The sequence below is a fragment of the Furipterus horrens genome, unplaced genomic scaffold, assembly GCF_987537825.1.
Source record: "Furipterus horrens unplaced genomic scaffold, mFurHor1.1.pri manual_scaffold_11, whole genome shotgun sequence".
Taxonomy (NCBI): Eukaryota; Metazoa; Chordata; class Mammalia; order Chiroptera; family Furipteridae; genus Furipterus; species Furipterus horrens.
Window position 1 is genome coordinate 10,864,182 of NW_028327181.1, and position 18,028 is coordinate 10,882,209.

General features: G+C 50.0%; 1 long non-coding RNA gene across 1 annotated transcript in view; it reads right to left on the reverse strand.

Moving 5' to 3' along the window:
• The window catches only part of LOC149996928 (uncharacterized), a 63,726-nt gene that overhangs the window by 3,924 nt on the left and 41,774 nt on the right, over positions 1 to 18,028 (reverse strand). The window lies entirely within an intron of this gene.

The following is an 18,028-nucleotide window of genomic DNA, read 5'->3' on the forward strand; positions in this document are numbered from 1 at the left end:
TTCGCAGAGAACCAGGAAGCTGGTAGCCTGGGTGGCAGCAGCTAAATTTGAATCCCCTGTAACAGGAGCCGCACGGATGGAAAGTCAGGTTCTCAGCTCGAGGACCTCGTTTGGTTTCTCCGGAACGGCTGGTCAGGCAGATGCTGCCAGAGAGAAGCCAGCTTTGGGCTGCCCACCTTGGGCACCAGCGCATGGCAGCAATAAAGGCTGGTCTGGAATCGGTCAGGCCTGGGTTTGAATTCCAATCTTGACACAGTCTAGCTACGTGGCCACCGGCCGATGACTTACTTCCCTGCTCTGGGCCACAGTTTCCTCATCTATGAAATGGGCTGGCCACCATCCTGAGGGTGCTGTGCACACTTAGGGAGGCCTTCGATGGGGCAGGGTATGTAGTCTGTCTCATCCTGACCTCCTCATCCGAGGGACGGCCCCGGCCCCAGCTCCCAGGGCACTGGGTTGGAGGGACCCTCATCATCTGCCAGTCCTATTCCTTCCTCTTCTTCTACACTAATGCCCTGTGTTCCTTTTGCAAATGTCCACTGTAAGGAGAGCCAGAAGTGTCCACGGTCATTTACTGAGCACCAACTGCCCGCCGTCACTGGATCCTCCCCAGGACCCCCATTTTATAGACGAGGAAGTTGAGGCTTAGGTAGGGAGAGCTGGGCGCATAGCTGGGAAGTGTTGGACATGGACTTGCACTCATACCCTGCCCATCCCCACTCCCAATTCCCTTGCTCTGGAAGCAGCCTTTTCTTGGGTGATGGCTCCTAGCCTCAGTGACTTCACAGAAAATGTAAACCAAAACCCATTCCCAATTAGGGCCCCCACAGATGTAAGGGCAGAAGGGGAAGTTATCTGGAGTAGTGGGAGCCAGACAAAGAAGAGAAGTCCTCTGTAGAGATCACTGATTACGATTTTTGCTGTCTGATTAGTAGTAATAATGACCCACGTTTGAGCCTTAACCGCGTGACATGCCCACAGAGGCCTCGTAATGACTCCCTGAGGACATGTTCAGAGCATACCCCCATCACACAGACGAGGACACTGAGTCTCAGAGACGGGAGGTGATTTTCTGGATGACACCCAGCTGGGAGGTGGCAGTGCTGGAATTCGAATACTTGTGACACCCAGGCCCATGCTCCTTGGCCGGGTACCTTGCCCAAGGGTGACGTCAGGAGGATTGACTGGCTGACGGAAAGAATGAATGAAAGGCCAGCTCCAGGACGCCTTTGGGGACTGCAGGGGCCAGAGAGGAACCTTCAAATGCAAGCCAGGCCCTCCAGGCCTGCCCCCTGACCTCCCACAGGGCCTCCCAGCTTTTGCCTCATTGGTGGAGAGGGAGGGTGGCCATCTGGTGGGCAGAGGAGGGGCAGGAGCTGGACTCCCCAGCCTGTCTCTTGCCCCTCAGTGCTCACACTCTTTGTGACTTATTGTTTAACTTTACAAGCCCCTTGGCTTTTATGAGGGTTATTTATAAAGCTCCAGGCTTTGATCTGCAGCATAAAAAGCAAACTCCTGTGTCTGAAAATGTCACCAGGGATTAGGGGAGCCTTTGAAGTCCCCTCCTTGCAGGCAGCACCCGCCCAGCTTTCCCCTCCAAAGCACCTCCAAGCCTGGGAGCCCTGGCCAGAGCCTAGGGGCCCTCCTTTGGGGCAAAGTGGCCCCTGTCCACATGAGTGACAGGTAGGGGTTCCCTCCCCTGCCGCACTCTTCCCAGCTGGGCACTCCTCCCAGTTGCAGGCAGCACTAGGCCTCCCTGGTCTCCAGATGTTGGCAACATCTGTCTCACATGTTTATGCACAGCCACAGGCTGCTACATTGTGTCCCTGGGCGCAGCAGTGAGGACCATGGGGCTTTTAAAAATTGATTATTATTACTGGCTTATTGGGAGGGAGGTGGGCAGGGAATCTTAACAGGCAGGTAGGGTAGAGAGAACAGCTCTTAATGAAGCAGGGGGCCATCCTGCTCTTCCTAACCCTGGGGTCTAATCTTCCACCCTGCTGGGTAGGGAGGGACCCCTCATTTGTTTCTCCCCCTCTATTCAGTCAGGTGACAGCTGGAGGGGTCCAGGCAAGTTCACACGGGCAGCGGAGGGAGGCACCCACGTAGGCAGTGCAGGAAGCAGCAGCGCCTCCTGCTCCCAGCCTGGTTGCCCAGCAGCGGGAGGCCAGAGGGATGGACAGGCTGACCTCGTTCGCCTCCATTCACACATGCACAGTGGGCTGAGGACTCTTCTAGGACGTTTCTCTCTCACTCCCTCTGCATCTTATGGGACCTCTGTGCACTCGGCTGCCGACAGCAGGGGAGGAGGTGACGCCTCCACTTGTCCGCCTCTGAGCTCTGAGATCTTGGGCAAGCCCTTGACCTCTCTGAGCTTCCCTTCCCCTATTTCCAAAACAGCAAGGTTGTGCAGGGGATTAAATGGGGTCATTCCTGGGAGCACATGGGATGCGTGGTGGCCCTGCAAGGAGACAAAGGTCCCACCTGCCTCCTTCTCCAGACCCAGCTTCCATTCTCATGACCCAGAGGAGGGAAGCTGGGATCCTCACGCCACCATCTTTACTTACAGCTTCTAAAGGTCAGCAAGGAGGGATGGGGTTCTTCCCTTTATGGGGGAAAGGCAAGAAGGTGGCCGTGGGGGTGTGTGTGAGGGTGAGGGGGCGGGGACCTGGACTGTGGGGAAACTAGGGTGGGTGGGGGCGGAGCCCTGCGAGCAGGTATGTAGACAGGTAGGCAAGGACAGCCAACTGGTGAATGAATCCACACATTTCGGTCCCCCTCACCCACGGAGTACTGCCACTCAGCGACAAGAGCGAACGAACCCCTCATAGAAGCAGCAACATGCGTGGATCTTAAAAAGATTATATATTTGCACCTGCTATGCCATCTGCCTGCAAAACTTCCTCGCTCTCCATGTATGAAATCCTAGAAAAGGCAAAAGTATATGATGGAAAGCAGGTTGGTGGTGGCCGGGAGGCCACGTGTGGGGGATAGGAATTACCCATAAAAAGGCACGAGGAAAACTGGGGGGTGATGAAAATGTTCTTTATCTTTATTATTATTTTTTTTACTTTATATGAAAGTTATTTGATAAACTTAGTCACCCAAAGAAGAGAGTAAGACAAGAATAAGAAAGAATGTGGGGTCCTTTATACAGGAGATCCAACAAAGGAAACGTTTCTGTTTCTTGACTGTGCTGTTGTCTACACGGTTGTATACATTTGGGTACAAGTGGTTCACATTTGCCTACATTTGTATACAGAGACGGGCTTCTTCACAGGGTAAATTCCTGTGGGTTAAAGAATCTTGACATTTCAAAATTGATAAGATTCAAATGTAAGTCTCTCAGATTGGCCCTCTGCTTGACATTTAAGTGTGTGTTTCCACTCCTCTCAGGAAATGGACCCAAAGCCCCACTCACACCACGACAGCCCCCACGGCCCTGCCCCTGAGCACTGTTCCAGCTTCATCTTACTCTGGGCTCTGGCCACAGTGCCCTCTCTCTCCTACCTCAGGGCCTTTGCACCTGCTATGCCCTTCACCTACAAAGCTTCCTCCCTCCCTTACCCCTTTCACCTGGCTAAACTCCCCCTTATTGTTCAGTTCATCCTAGAGGACATACTACTTCCTCCAGGGGGCCTTCCCTGATTGTTCTGATGGGCAAATCTGTTACAGCGGCCAGAGACCCCATTCCTGGCTCTGTTGATTTCCTGCGGAGCACTTAGCTCCATTTATAAAGACATCTGTTATTGTAGGATCTTGTGAACAACACCTTTCTCCGCACTGGACTGTGAGCTCCACAGGGCAGAGATGGGGCCTTGGGTTGGACCCTGGGACAAGGATTCGTGCGCAAGTGATTGTTGAAGGACACGATCCCACAGGGGATGAGTGAGGGAGTGGGGGAAGCAGGACAAGGAAGGGGAGAAAGCCAAGTAGGTGCAATTTCAGGCAAAGCCCCACGGAGGGTGGCTTTAGCCTGATCCCACAGAGGAGCTCAAGTGTTATCCTGACCTGAGGTAAGGGAGCTGAATTTTCACCCCAGCTATCAGCCATTGACTAAGAACTGCCCCAGCATGGGGGTGGGGGCTAAAATAAGTTTCCTGCCTCTCTCATGTGCCAGCAAAGTGGCTCCAGTCGCCTGAGGAGAGCTCTTTGAAGGAGTCACAGATGTGGGCACTTGAAAGAAAATCACACAGAAGCTGGTGGAGGGGCACAGAGAAATGGTCAAAGGGACCGGAGGGGCTCTGAGTGGGGTATGGATTGCACCCCCTCAGATGAGGTCTGCTTTCTTTGCTATCCCAAACACCTAAGGTAGAGCTTGGCACAGAGCAGGAATTCAAAGACGATTTTGTGAATAACTAAATGCATAAAGAAAAAGGATGGCCGACATGGCTCAGTTGGTTAGAGCATCATCCTGTAACCAAAGGGCCGCCGATTGGAGATAAATGTACAGCCATTACATGTGATTAGCACGAAAAATGGAGGAAATATTATTCCAGTATTCAAAAACCATTTTGCAATTCAGCAAAGACATGGCTTACATCACTGACAAATGCGGGAAGCTCTGACATACATCTTCATTGCTTCCCTTTCAGTTTACCCATTAACACTTAGGTGAAAATATCAACCCATATTCATGCCTGAACTAAACTTGTTCATCAATTCCAACCATTGGGTGGCTATTGATACCAGAGTTTGGCAAAAGTCAATGAAAGTATTTTATGAGAATCAATTGTCTCTATGGACTTTACTTGCTATAAAGACTATTGTATATTTTACTATTATTTTTTAAATGTGGGCCACACCTCAATATCAATATATAAACCAGCAGAGGTTATAACTATGCCCACACATGTACGTATAATGCAGATACTTTTCTTCCCAGAGAGCTGGGACTAAGCCACTGTGAAAGGGCAGGGTGGAGGGAGCGGAAGGGCCAGGGTGCCAGAGGAGCTAAAGCTGGAGACAAGGCCCAGTTCGGATAGTGCAGGGGCCTGAATGCCAGGCTCAGAGAGGGAGACAAGCTGCTCTAAGTCACACAGCCAGGAAGTGGCAGAGCTGAGTTAATCAGAGGGGTGTGGTAGGGCCTTCCCTCCTGCGCTTTGTCCCCTGCCCACTCCCCTAAGGCTCCATCCAGTTCACTTTTCGTAGGTACCAGGGGTAGTGTGGAAGGTAACCAATCCCAGCCCTGGATGGGTTAGGTCTTTTGTCAGGTTTTGAAGTGCCAATTATGGGGCAAGAGCCTGATTAGTCAATGTGGCAGGGCAGATATGGGGGAATTAATCAGGCCGGAGGTGGGGGCAGGGAGGGGGAGGAGAACAAGGAGAGTGGGGAAGGGGAGCATGGGTGCTGATTGCTGGAGGCTCTGGGTGCCCCATCCTCACAAGTGGCCATCAGGCCTGCCTGGGCATGAGCAGCCATTGCTCCTGGCAGATCCCAGGTGGGAAGAGGGGTGAGCAGGAGGGCCTGCCCACTCTTCCCTAAAACACAGTGTCAGATTTTAGATCCATGTGGTTCATAAACGACCACAGATGGGACCCTGCCTCTTGCTCTTGGACTTCAGATGTTAGTGGAGGGTGGGAGGTGGGGGCTAGGTGGGGTAGGAGGAGGAGGTGCTCCAGGGCGGCCGAGTGGACCGGGTGCCAGCCCCCCTCCTTCTTGGCTCTGGCTCATCTGGGAAAATGTCAGGAACAGTTCCATCTGCCGGGGCTGGGCTGGCTGTTCCGGGCAAGTGGGCCCAGTGGAACCCCACCTGGAAAGTGTCATCTTAGAAGCTGGGCAGAGTTTCCTGGCTCATGCCAATGCGCTGCCTTTTAAAATGTGCTTCCACCAGGACTGCAGGAAGGCCATCTGTGGGCTTTGTTGGAATTAGAAAAAGGCATCCCCTCTGGGCAGACCAATTAGGAAAAAGCACCCCTCTGGGAGCAATCATTGCCCAAGGCGACACTTTCTTCCGGCCATTGAAGGCTCTTAGCATGAACCTCAGCTAGTGGACCTCCAGCTGAATTTCGGATGCATTTCCCCCATAATTGTACCCCGTTAACCAGGTGCCCCTGGGCAGGGTACAACCTGAACAACTATATCTTGCCGTCCTCTTCCCACCTTTGGACCCCCAGGGACTCCCTCGGGCCCTGCGACAGACATTGTAGAAAGAGCACTGGCGGCAGAATCAGCTAGTGGGGGTTCCAGTTCGAGCCCTGCCTCCCGCTCTGTGTATGCCTCCCACTCCCTCTCTGGGCCTCAGTTTCCTCATCTCCAGAGTGGGGATGATAACAGCTCTTCCATCCCCAGGGCTCAGGATTGAAAAAAGATGGCCTGTGCAGCCACGCGGGTCCCCTCCTGAGTACGCAGTACATTTTGGGCCATTATTCTCTGGCACTAGCCCAGATCCCAGGCCACACCCTCCTGAGAGCCAGGCCTGCCCACTTCTCTCGCTGGGGCTGAGGAAGAACCTGGACTGTGGTCCAATGACTAAGGAGACTGGCAGATGACCTGAGGACCGTGACCGGAGTCTGGGGGCTGGGTGGGCACATGCCAGGAGACCAGACCCAGCCCTCAAAGCAATGGTCCTTGGCTTTTGGAGGTCATAGACCCCTTGGGCATTTGATACAAGCTATGGACTCTCTACTCAGAAAAATGCAACTGCATACGGTTTTTGCATATCATTCAGGGGTTCATGAACACAGTTAAACCTATCCATGGACCCCAAAGAACTTCCCCTCTAGAAGCAGTAGGCTCTTCTCCCCCTCCCCATAGGGGGCCATCAAGGCAAGGAGAGAAGAGGGAAGGAAGGCAATTGGCATCTACTGAGCTGACTTTATATGCATTGCCTCACCTAAGGCTCTTGGCTCAGCAACCCATGGGGTGGCAACTATTCCCATATGACACCGATAAGGAAACTGAGACTCAGAGAGGCTAAGAGACTTGTCCAAGATCACACAGCTAGCGATGGAGCCAGGACTTGAGTCTTGGTTATCTGATTTCAAAGCTGTTCTATCAGACAGGGCTGAAGCCTTTTCCTGGTGAACAAATGCTCTGGTTGTGTCTTTGCCGGGAGAAAGAAGGGAGTCAAAGGCTTGGCTTCGCTCATCTGATCCTGAGTGCTGGGAAATGTCAACTGCTCTGTGTCTGACCCCTCACACACCCTCTCGTTGCTCCCATGGATGCGAGAGTCCTATATGCTGCTGCCGCCACAAGGCATTCATTCTGTGTCCTCCAGATTATCCAGGCTTTGTCCCTGGATCAAGTCACATCAAATTGTCCTTTCCCAGGACAACTGCCCACTCAGAGCCACAAAGTGATGGAGCCTATAACAGTTCAGGGTTTATATGAGAAATAATCACGTGAATGTCTCTGTGCACAACTGCTATCAAGAAACTGATCTGTAGTGTTGCCCATGGTCATTTTTTTTTGTAATACAGATTCTAGAATGGCTTAAGGGATACATCCTTCTCAGGACTCAGCCCTCAGAAAAGTCTCTTTCTGTAAACCCACACTTTTACTTCCCTTAAACGTTGCTTTTGGTAGATAATGAGAACTAGGAATAGCAACTTGGTTGCCCTTTTGCTACGGCTGCTAGGAAGCTCAGAACCAGGTTGAGATTTCAACTGCCATCATTTATCTTCCCCTAGGTTTAAGGTGCCTTTTAGGCAATTTCTAAGGGAATGCGTTGACCTAATAATTGCCTTGCAAGACTGGAAAGCAGAGAGAGGGTAGTCAGAGAACGGAGCCCCTTTTGTGCGTATCTCCCTGCATGCACCCCATCCAACAGCACAGGCCTTTCACCTGCTCACTCCCTCTGCTATCAGAACCTCGCTACCCCTCTGTTCCTAACCCTCTTTATACCTGGCTAGTATGTTTTATTTCTAGTTTTAACAATATCTTTTTAACTCGGGGCGTTTAAGCTACCTGAAATCATTTTTTGGAAGCGACACAGTTAGCTCTACAAGACACTACCTATTTTTAAATGCATCAACATACACAAATGCACATAGACACACACACATATATATACATCTGGTGTGAAGAGCTCCCTACTCTCTGCTTCCTGGGACTCTGGTTGGTCTACATTCTGGAAAGCTCCCTTACCTGGAGCTTTCTGGAACCTGGCACTAGACTGAAAGATAAATCCTACCATGTCGCTTTTCTCTTCCCTAGGCCCCAGAAGGCCTCTGTCATTTCCCCACTGGCCTAGTGGCGCCCAGCAAAGGGAATCAGAGATGATTTGATTATGGGCCTGTAGACCCAGGGGCACCCAGGGAGTAAAGACACTTAGATCTCAGCTCCAATTCCAGCTCCACCACTTTTTACTGCTAGGGGACTTTGTCCAATTTTCTTGACTTCTCTGATTCTCAGTTTCTTTCTTTGAATAATGAGAAATAACAATACAGACTCTTCGGAGGATGAAAGAGGATGTACAATGCCTGGCACAGAGTCAGGACATAATAAATGGTTACTACCTGCACTGTGCTCTGTCAACACTGGGCAGTTTTCTCAAGCCTGAAGTCTGGAATCTTGTGGGTGACTGAGAGGTGAAGAAATATTCTTAGTCCTAACAAAGGGAACTACCAAAATCAAAAGCCAACATCTACCAATCCATTCACTTACAAATCCATCCGTCCACCCATTTAACAAACAATCAACCCATTTTTCAGTCCCTGTACCAGCCACAAATCCTTGTGTCTATCTATCCATGTATCCACCTTACCCATCTGCCCATCCATCCATTCATCCTTTCACCGCCCATCCTCCCACCTCTCCAGCTTCTTTTCCTTAGCTCCTTCTCCAGACTAATTTCTAGAGATAGAGAGAATAAAGCACAGTTTTTGCTCTAAGAGCGTCTGGTCTCTAGGGGAGGCTGAGATACACAGATTATATTCTCATACGTGTCTTCCCCGCACCACCCCAGGGTGTCAGGAAAAGAAATGTGGGAAATGTTGCCTCTTGGATCCCCCTCTGTTCACATTATTAGCACATTAAAAGATCTGACAAGTCCTGCAGTCAAGATCTCTTTTCAATCCTTTTCAATCACTATTACCCCAAATGACACGCCTCTAGAAACTATTTTAAGAAGATTGTCTGTTAAAAAAAAAAACACCATGGAATGAGATTGTCTCAGAATAGATTTTGGGAAATGCTGATAAACCAAGGAAGAAAGAACCAAGTGTCACTTAAAAAGCAGAGAATAGTATTGGATTATCACCCAAAGTACAAAATAAATATCCCTGAATCCATATGGATATAAATAAATGACTGAATAAATAAAGGGAGAATACACAAATCTGTGCAGAAGAATTTCAGATAATTTTTGTAGTGACTCCGCCCTCAAGGAGGGTGAGCATACCTTCCACTCCTTAAATGCAGGCTGTGCATAGGGACTTCCTTCTAAAGAGATCAGCATGGAAAAAAGAGAAAAAGGACCTTCACAGGGGAGAAGCCTGACACATGCTACCCCAGCCCCGTGATTAAGGTTAAGATCAACAGTGACATGTTAAACATAGAATATACCCTTGATGTGTTATGATATGATGTAATGAGAACAGCGCTTTACCTCTGTGGTCTTCTTCCCCAAAACACATAACCTCAATTTAATGAGAAAAATATCAGACAACTCGCAGATGAGGGACATTCTACACAATACTTGACTAGTCCTCCTCAAAACTGTCAAGGTCACCAAAGACAAGAAAAGGGAGGAACTGTCCCAGACAAGAGGAACCCAAGAAGTGACAACTAAATGTAATTTAGAACAGAACAGGCACATTAGGTTTAAAAAACCTGACTAAAGAATAGATTTAAGTCAATAATAATGTATCAATATGGGTTCATTAATTGTGACAAATATATCATATAAAGGTAAGATGTTAATATTGGGAAACTGGGTGCGCGACATATAGGAATTCTCTGTACTATCTACATATTTTTTCTGTAAGTCTAAAATTGTTCTGAGATTAAGAATTATTTTAAAAGTAAGTTAACAGATAAATGAGTAAATAGAACAAAGCAAAATATATGGCGGGGGACGCAGTATGTCCTGGTTGGGAAGGGATTTCTGAAATCAGAGAAGGCTGTGTGACCTTCAGCAAGTTGCTTAGCCTTTCTGGGCTTCAGTTTCTTCATCTGTAAAATGGGGATTTTACAATGACAACTATTAGTGGATTTAGATTGAGTGAGGCAATGTGTATAAAGAATTAGTCACCAGTAAACGTTCTGGGACTGTTAAATCTACTGCATCATTACTTCCACCAGGGTAAGTGGGAGATCTTGGAAGGCTTCAGGGTACAGAGGTATCGGGCCCAAGCCTTGGAGAACTGGTAGAAAATGAATGGGGTTGTGAGTGGAAAGTCAGCTTCCCCCCAAGGCAGAGAGGGTCCTCCTTCTATCCTTAAGTCCTACCCTTAGGTTCCAGGGCTAAGGGGCCTGGGAGGAGACACAGACCTCACAGACAGGCTCCCACTCTCCTGCCCCAGCTATGGCCCGGGCTTGCTCTCCATCCGCCAGGGTCTGTGGGCTAAGTGATCGCTAATCTCTCCCTGATGAAGCACCTGTATCTGTAAGCAAATGAGCTGGCAGGTGGTGGCCCGGATAAAATATGGCTTGCTCAGCAGGGGATTTGCTTACTAGTCAGGAGGCAGCCCATCCTGCTGCCTGCAGCCTGGAGCCTCCCGCATACAGCATACATCACCCGTGCCCACAGGGCAGGCAGGATGGCAGGAGACACCCAGTAGAGGGAAGACTGAATGCCTCCTGTGCAGCCCCCACCCCCTGCAGGCCTACGGACACTTTCTCAATGGCTTGTGGAGAAGAACCAGGACTGGGAATCAGGAGGCAGGGGAATTCATTCTGGCTCTACCACCTACTTGCTGGGGAGCCTTGGACAAGTTACATTCCCCCTCTGGGCCTTAGTTCTCAGCTGTCTCAAATATGATAAATTGCTCCTCTTTCCCTCATGGGTTTGCTACAAAGTTCATAGGAGAAACTCACAGTATTTGTTATAATTTTGATTATTACTATGTTGGAAGTCCCAGTAAGCAGAGCTCAGGGCCTAGTAACTTTCTGGTGGGCTGGTAGCTTTAGGGAATGACCTTCAAGGCTATAGTATCTATTGGCAGAACACTGATCAAAGACTTTCCCAAGATGGTAATACGATATATGGCGAAGGGCAGGACTTGGTTTGAATCCTACAACTGCCTCTCGTTAGCTGAAGGGGCTTGGGCAAATCACCTTTCCGCTCTGAGCCTCATTAGTTCATCTATAAAGCAGAGTGAAGAATACAGTTTTTTAGGTTGTGGTTATAAGGTTTAAACTAAAATGCCTGGCACATAACTAGCTGCCGGAGGAAGGTTAATTCTTCGAGGCTAAACCAGGTTTAGCTCTTTGCTGAGACCTTGGCAAGCATAGGGGGAATCTCCAGGCCTCTGTGAGAAGAATCGCTGCCCCCCCCACCCCCTACCAGGAGACTTCTACAACCTGGACCTGCAAGAAGACCCCCTGGGAAGCGCTCCAGCCCAGGGGCTGCGGGGCACTGCATGATGAAGACAGAGACGTTTGCTAATGCCATGTGGCTGCTGTGACAGTCTGTTAATGCCATTTACAACGTGCCATAATTATGTCTCACACATGCTGGCGGCCCAGCCAGCAGGAACGTTCCCTGGGCGGGGCCTCGGAAAGATTCCTTCAGCAGGGTTGGGGGGTTGGGCTTTCTTGGGAGGCTGCGGACTAGGGGGTTGGAAGCCATTGTGAAGCAGATAGAATTCCTTCCCTGGCATGGCCCTTCTTGGCTGCCTGGGCACCTGAGAAAGAGTTTACTCTGGCTTGGACAAGTGGGACGCGTCCTGAATTGCTGTGGAACTTTGGACAAGTCATAGCTCCTCTCTGGGCCTCAGTATCCCCATCTATAAAATAAGGATATGGGCCCTGGCCAGGTAGCTCAGTGGGTTAGAGCATTGTCCCCAATACACCAGGGCGGCAGGTTCCCCAGTTAGGGCACTTACAAGAGTCAACCGGTGAATGCATGAATGAGTGGAACAGCAAATTGATGTTTTTTTTTTTTTTTCTCTCTCTCCCTTCCTCCCTATCTCTGAAATAAGTTTTTAAAAAATTAAGATAAGGATATGGGAAAAAGAGGAGAGAATAATGTATTAAAGCAGTTCTTAATATTTTCCATAGCATCACCCTAGAAAAATGCACATACTTGCATCCTATCACAATGGAGCCTATTCAGGGGGCTCAGGGGTCACTACATTCCATCATAAATCTCCAAGAACCCCAGGTCAAGAATGGCAGTCTGGATTACTTCTGACACCTACTTCCGATGTCTTCCCCTGGGTTCGGAGGTTGCCATCAGCTGGATGGTGCTCCATGTTGTTTGGGACATAGGAGTTCATGACAATTAGCTGCTCACTCCGGACTGGGCTCCTTATTATGAAGTGCCCAGGTCGGTCTCCGAAGGCTTTTTGCCCTGAACTTAACGGGCCAGCTAATTTCTATGATGCTGCCCAAACTCTGACATTCTAGGATTCTTGCGAGTTGGCGATGCTCGTTATCCTTGAGGTTTGGTTTTTAAAAAGCTCAGCTTTGGGGCCGGACAAGTCTGAGTTAGGACCTCACCAGGCATCCTTGCTGGCAGACCACCAGCTTTCCTGAGCGTCAGCTTCCCCTTCCAGGAACTGGGTTGTCATGAGGGTTAAGTGCATCAGTGCCCCTCAGGTGCCATTTTTTCTGTCCCCATCACCCCACGACCGCCACCACCACCACACTGAAAGTCCCTCCCCTGCCTTTCCTGGAGGGAGCTGAGTTGTGGGGAAGAGCTCTGGGGAACGGAGAAGCCTATTTCCAAGTCATTAGTCCCCCAGCGTTGGGCTGCAGGATGGATTTTGATCACGAGTGGGGTGACATTTGGCAAAAGTTGCTGATGAGGGATTGAATGATTAATCGTCATGACAACCAGGCTGGAGTAATGACAGGGATGCGATGGCGCCCGAGTTAAACACAAAGCGGCCCCGCGAGCCGGGGCGGTAAATTACTAGGCATGTCACTGCTGCGCTTTTGGAGAAAGCGGCCGTGCGTTCCTAATGAGAGGTTAACTGTGTCCCCAAAGTAATTACAGCCGATTGAAGAGGTGGCTGGTAATTAGAGGATTAGCAGTGATGAGGCTCACCTGCATGGTTGCCGTGGTGACAGAGGGTGGGTGGGGTAGGGAATGGAGGAGGGTCCAGACTCCTCCCGGAATGGAGAGGCCCCAGGTGTCAGAGGCCTCTCTAGGTGTGCTAGTGATGGTGTCCACCACCAATGGGACAGGCCTTGGGGAAGCCCCAAGCATCTGCCTCTAATGGCTGGGCCTCAGTCTTCCTGTCTGTAAAATCAGGGCTTGAACTCATTCGAGAACATGGACTATGAAAGCTGAAATTCTGGGATGTGCTGGCTGAGTCAAGTGACAGCATTGCTGGGACCCAGGAAATCACACACAAATTTCACTTCTTGGCTGAGTGGTCCAGGTCAAGGATTTGAGCAGGAGTCTCAGTTTGCTCACCTCTAAAGTGAGAAGGAGAATAATGGTTCCTACTGCTTAGGGTTGTCCGGAGAATAAAGTGAAATTATAATTGCAGAGCACCCAGGATGGGGCCGGGCCATGGCAAGAACTCTATAAATATTAGTGGCTATGATCACCTTTATAATCACCCCTTCTCTCCCCTATCTCAGGTAGCTGGGGCCAAGGAGGGGACAGGGGCCGCAACCTTTTTGGGAAATGGGCTGAGCACTTCCACAAGTGATAGATGACAGGAATTCCAGGGGAACGAAGCAGGTGACCACTTTTTACTCACTTGCTGTGCATCCTTAGTCAAGTGTCTGCCTCTCTGAGCCTCTGATTCCTGCCTATCTGACTGCTCTGTTGGGAGTAAGAAATGAAATGCTGGATTTCAGTACAGACCCTCACTCTGTATTTTATGGTTATTATTTAATTTGATCCTCCACATAACCCATAAAACATATATATCATTCTGCCAAGTTTTGAGAGGAGAAAACCAGAGAAGTGAAGTGACTATCCCAGAAGCACACAGCTGCAGCGTGAGAGAGCCGAGATTTGAACCCAATTTAGTCTATTTGCATCCCAGAGAGAAGATAGGCCCACCCACTCCATCTGAGGGGGCTGGGCAATCCCCCCATGGGTGGACCTTCGAGAGAGGTCTTATTGGGATTGGCCAGGGCAGTGCCATCTCAGCTGCCCCGGCTGTTGGTGGAGTTCGCGCAACCCAGGGTCTGGTTTGAGATGCTGGGAGTGTGGAGGGCTACAGCGAACACCCCAAACTGGTCTCTGGCTCAGCTGCAGGTGACGCCTGGTGTCTGGGCGCAGGCCCCGGTGAAGCGCCGAGCGCAGGGGCTTAATTATTCCATCCATAAATGATGAGCCCCGCTCATTTCCAGGCCTTCATGACAAATTCATGACCTTATTTAATGTGCTCGCTGCTCAGCCTTCCGCAGGATCGCAGGGAACCCAGGTACCTTCTGGAGGGTGCAGCAGGTGATTCCTGCTACCACGGCAAGCCCCTGGGCCACCTGTCCCCTCCGAGCACCCCCAGGAGGAATCAAGGCCTCTGCCCTCAGGTCTGCTGGCCCTGCTGCTGTTCGAAACCCATTTTTCTCTACTTTGCTTCTTTGGGGAGGTGCTGGAGTTTAAGCTAAGGGCAGGGGCTCTGGAGTCAGCGAAGCTGTGGGTTCAAGTCCCAACTCTGCTACCTCTGAGTTGTATGACCTTAAGCATGTGTGCTTCTCTGCCTTAGCTTCCTGATGAAGAGGGTGAAATGAGATAAAGCAGATGCTTAGTGTGTAGTAAAGACTCAGTATGGGCTGCTGGTAATCACTGCTACAGCTGTATTATTTGGGGGGAGCCCAGGCTCCTAGGCTCCAGCACCAGTCTCCCCTCCAGCTCTAGGCTGCCCTTGGTCACGCTCCTCCCTCAGTTTCTTCGTTTGTCACAGGGCCTGACAACATAGCACTCATAGCTGCCAGAGGCCAGAGATTCCAGGAAAATCGAGGAATGGCAGAATCACTTTTTGGGAGGCCAATTTCTGGAACTCATGCAAGGCCTCCAGCCTGGGTGGCTGATAGGCTGTGGGGTGGGTGGGGTGGATGTAACTCTTAGAACCCCAGGACCTGGGAGCTGTCAGGACCTCCGAGAGCTCCTCCTCCAGCCTCACACTTCTCAGATGCGGATGCCTTCACATGGCTTCCATATGTTATTCAATGCTTAATGTATACCAGGTCCCATGGTCTTAGCTTGTCACCTATTGTCTCATTCAGTCCTCACCACAACCAAGTATGGGCCAGGTCTGACTAACCCCATTTTACAAAGGAGGAAAGCAGAGGCCCAGAGAGGTACAGAGACTCGAGCAAGGTCACACAGCACTACCCACCTCCAGGTCCAGACCCCTCCACATAGCTGCACCCTGTATGTTTGCATGTTCATGCATGTTCCTGTGTATGTACATATTTGTGTGGAGGTAGGTGTCCACACACATGCAAGCGTGCACACGCTGTACCTGTGCATGTCATTCACGGAGCACAGCTCCCAGCTCCTTGACCAGGGCCCTTCTGCCCCTATCAGAGCCTTTCAGCAAACAGCTGGTTAGACACTGGCGCCTTTCTGCTTGTGGAGTGTGACTTCCCACAGTCCTAGTAAATGAATTTAATTTTTATGCTCATTTGCATGACAGTGCAGCCACGCCCTCAGCAGCGCCCAGCCTGGCCCAGAAACAAGCCCTGTTGACTCCCTACACTGCCTATAATTCCACCATCAGCCAACCATTGGAGGTTCAGTTTCTGTGAGCCCATTTCTATCACTGCCTCCACTGCGTAGACCATGAAACTGAGGCTTAGAATTGCTGGGCTGGGGTCATGCTGCTAGCAGGAGGCCGAGCCCAGGTCTGAGTCTTGGTTTGGTGACACCAAATCCAGTACTCTTTCCCTAAGCCCATCCTGCCTGCAGCCCTGAGGGAGATGGGCAGGGAGGACTGAGCAATCAGGAGAGGCTTCAGGGAGAAGAGGCCATGGAGCCCTGGAAGGCTGGGGAAGCAGAGACGGGGGAGGGCAAGAGGGACTCCGCACGTGCGTGTTTGAGTTACGAGTACAGTGGTGTGGAAGGGTGTGTTTAATCTTCCTTCAGCGAAATGATTCAGAGCCTATTATGTCACAGTCACATAAACAACAGTAATAATAATGACACAGCAAATATGTATTTAGTACTTACGATGCCTCAGGCAGTGAGTTCCATGAACTCATTTAATCCTCACAACAACCTTATGAGAGGATAATGCTATCATCCCCATTTTACATTTGGGGACAAAGAAGCACAGAGAGGTATAGTCACCTGCTCAAGGTCACACACCAGTAAGTGGCAGAGCTTGGATTCAAACCCAGGTCGTCTGGGCCCGTGTTCATGGACCTACCATATCATTTTCAAGTTGGAAGACCTTGGCCAGCTGCTGTGCTGCTCCCAGCAAGGTAGGACGCACAGTGGTGTGTATGTCTTAGTCAGCTGGGGCTGCCCTAAAAATACCATCAACTGGGCTACTTAAACAACAGAAACTTATTTTCTCAGTTTAGAGGCTGGGAAGTCCAGTTCAAGGTGCTCGCTAGCCAATTCAGTTCCTGGCGAGAGCTCTCTTCTTGGCTCACAGACAGTCGCCTTTCTCAGTTCTTGTGCAGATCTCTCTTTGGTGTCTCTTCTAATAAGGGCACTAATCCCATGGTGTCTCTTCTAATAAGGGCACTAATCCCAGCACGAGGGCCCCATCCTCATGACCTCATTTACCCCTAATTACTTCACAAAGGCACCATCTCCAAATACCATCACATTGAGGGTAGAGCTTCAACACATGAAAATATTTTTGTGGGGGACGCATTCAGTTCACAACAATATGTATGCTATACCCAAGTGCACGTGTACATGCATGTACACATGAGTGTGTTTGCATGTCCATGCATGCATCTCGTGTAAGTATTTGTGTGAAGGTGCCTAGGGGTATATAAGGATGTGGGTGCATATACATGTGTGAGTGTGTCCATGTAGGCACATGCTGCGCCTGTGCATGTGTGCCTCTGAGCATGTGTCCCTGCATCTATACAAGGCTGGGAAACCTCATCCCAGGTCAGCCCCTGTGCCAGTTGGTCCAAGAGCCCTGTGAAAGCCAGGGGCACACAACGCAGGGTCGGGTGGGGCTTTGGGTAGCTAGGGCCCAAGAGCTAGTGCTTCCTGGGTTGGGGGGAGGGGACTCCCCAGCTGCTCATGCCTGTCACATTGGCCTCCGGGAAACATTAATAATAGATCAGCAAATTCCAAATGTAAATAGGGCAATCAGGCCCGAAAACACAGACATTCATCACCCAGATACAAATTGCGCTGCTGGCCCTGATGTAATTACCGGAGTTCAGCTCAATGCGCCGAGCCATCCCCACCCTGTACCTCTGCACATCGCCCTGTGCTGGTGTTCTTCTGCAAGGACCCTCCCCACTGGACGCCCCCAGGGCCTCTCCGGCCACAGCCAAGGTCTCTAGCTGTCTTACATAGCTATGAAGATAGAAGATCCCTGAGATCCTTGTGCTTTGGTGGCAGAGCTGTGACAGTCATGGGGCAGACACCAGACACAACAGATGTGCTCCAGTTCTGGCTCCAGTTTTGAAATGATTTTCTTTGTGACCCTGGGCCAATCGCTCATCCTCCTGAATCTCAGCTTCCTCCTCTGTCCAAAGGAACTAACAATACAGTTGTTAGAGCTTTGGGCTTCGTAATCAGAGGGACCTTACTATTCTTGAGTTAAGAGACCTTGGATGAGTTTCTTCCCCCCACTGAGCTCAACACCTTCATCTGTAAAGTGGGTATAAGAATGCCTATCTCATGGGAGCTTGCGAATAAATAAAACTCTTTTTTCTTTTAACTGGTGAATTTAACTCATTCGCATTTATTGTGATTATATTATAATATATATAAACTATATCATCACTATATCAAAAATTATATCCATGTATATAGAGA